Below are 2,596 nucleotides of genomic sequence, written 5' to 3'. Positions count from 1 at the left end.
CTTCCGTAATCCATGGTATAGATCCTTAAGTCCTTTCTCCGTTTCTCTCTTTCTATGAAGTTCAAAACGTTCGTTATTTAGTTTCCTTGAAAAACGACTCGAAAAAGACTCTTTTTGTTTTTAGTTGTTTATTAATGAATGATGCATGAATGCATGAATGCACACACAAGAGTTTTAAACAAACATGGCGTTGAAGGGTATAGTGGTCATGAAGTCCAAACGCAATCCCCGCCCCAATGGTAAACTAAGGTTAAGGATTTTTGTACCTGTAGAACGGGTTCTAGGGGTCTCAGAGTTTTTGCTCAACCTTAAAGATACGTTGATTGGTATCTATAAGAGAGTTTTCTCTGAGTGTAGTATCTGCGTGACAATTACTTCCGTAATCACCGCTCTACGTCCTAAAAAAGGCTTTAAGTGGGGTTAATGTGTTTCTAGGTCCTCCTGGTACAAATCAGTCTCGAAATGCAGTGGCGCAGTTAATCACAACCAGCCAGGCAAATCCCAAGAGTAGACTTGGAAACCAAGATTAGAGGGCCTTCACCGGGAAGACATCCTCCATCCTATCTTATGTTGCACTCAAATCCGGGTATAGGATTTCTCACCACAAGGGGGAATCAAGCCCTTTCCCGATACCGAATAAACAAAATAAACAAATATATATGCAACAAACACATGAAATGACACAGAGGTTAGGCAGGACCTCTCTTGTTTGAGGGGGAATTTGGCATCCCTAATTCCTCATTGGGGCTGGACCAGCAACAGGTCAACCATTGGTTTGGATGAAAAACCAAGGTTTTGAACACTTATATCCCCAGCAGAGTCGCCATTTTTCTGTGGTGTCGTTTTCTTTTACCTCCCCGTTTCACTTGGGAGGACGGCACGCTAAACCCTTCACGCGAAATTTGGAAGGAGAATGCGCCCGTGGTGGGATGAATTTTGTTTCAGTTCTTCCTACGATATCACACGAACTTTCTTATTTGTCCTACGAGTAGGAAAGGGGAAAAAAGATCTCAACTAAACCCTAGGAGTTTGCTAAGTGTGGGGATTTCACCTAGACTAGAAATTCTGGAGTCCGGGAGGTCGGTTATACATAGGGAAGTGTTTAAACACCCTACATATCTGTAGTACTCTACAGGAACCTTCTCTGTGTCATTGTGTTTGTGTTTATTGCTAATGATTGGGAAAGTTTCTCCTTTGTGTTAGGAGAAGGAATTGAATTGATTTGAAAAGACAGACAGACAGACAAACTGACTATTTTTGGTATTTTATTAGCTCGCTGAGATTCCTTGTGAACCTCATGCCTACATATCCCTAGTGGAAGTCAGAGCTTAATGTAGTTCGGGGAACTAACTAGGGAAATTAATTATTTTTGGTGCCTTGCTTGAAGCTCAAGGTTGAAGCTTGGAATTAAATCTCTGTTTACAGTAAAGAGACATGAAATTATCTCTACAGAGAGGTATTTGTACTATTCTACCACAAACATTTAAAGGAGTGACAGAATAACTGAATTCATTTCATTCAAGAGGGGGACCTTACTTGTGTATGTGCAAGTATACCAGTCAAATGCCTCTTAAATGAAAGAAAGTTGCTCATCCAAATTAGGGAAAGTTACCACATGTCTGGGTTTTACTGCCAGCTCATGCCTTTCAAAATCCTAAATGGGAGACTTGATTAAAATTGAAATTGAAATGGAAATGTTTGTTTGAATGTGGTAGAGTAGTAAAAATATCTCTCTATAGAGATAAGCTATGTCTATCTACTGTATAAAAGATTTGACTTTAGCTGGCTTGTATGAGGCCCAAGCTTGAGGCTTTTTGATTGATTAATTATTATTATTGACTCTGGGAGATGGCTCCACTGGGGGTTAATTACAGGGTATTTTTGTGTTCTGTACAAAGCCCAGAATTGAGGCTGACTCTACTTAGGGAGACTCTATTTATGTGCCTTGTACAAAGCCCAAGGTTGTGGCTGACTGTTGCTAGGGAAAACATTATTTTCTGCCTTGTACAAAGCCCAAGGTTGTGGCGGACTCTTAAATGAATTAAGTATGGATGACTATATGGGGAAAGATCCTAAGTGTTTGGAATCTTTGACACATGAAAAATATGGTTTATCTGCCTTGTACAAAGCCCAAGGTTGTGGCTACTGAAAGATGAAGGACTCACTGGGGAGACTCTATTATCTGCCTTGTACAATGCCCAAGGTTGAGGCTGACTCTTGACAGGGGAGTTTTATTGTTTGGGTGCCTTGTATGAAGCCCAAGGTTGAGGCTAACTGTTTTTGTTGGTTTTGACTCTACTGAGGAGATTTTATTTATTAAAAGACTGTTTTTCTTTGGAAGCTAACCCTTTCCAGGGATTTTGACTCAGCTGGTGAATTTGTCTATTAAAAGACTGACTTTATCATGTTTTTTGGAGGCTGACCCTTTCCAGGGATTTTGACTCTTTTGGGGAAATTATCTCCTAAGAGAATGAAATTATTTATTAATTAATTTTGGAGGCTAACCCTTTCCAGGGGTTTTTATTGAAATGAAGGAATGTGTGGAAGCTAACCCTTTCCAGGGATTTTGACATTTTAGACAGATGTTGGAGGCTAA

The sequence above is a fragment of the Vicia villosa genome, linkage group LG3 (genome assembly GCF_029867415.1).
Source record: "Vicia villosa cultivar HV-30 ecotype Madison, WI linkage group LG3, Vvil1.0, whole genome shotgun sequence".
Classification (NCBI taxonomy): Eukaryota; Viridiplantae; Streptophyta; class Magnoliopsida; order Fabales; family Fabaceae; genus Vicia; species Vicia villosa.
This window is presented reverse-complemented; position numbering follows the sequence as displayed.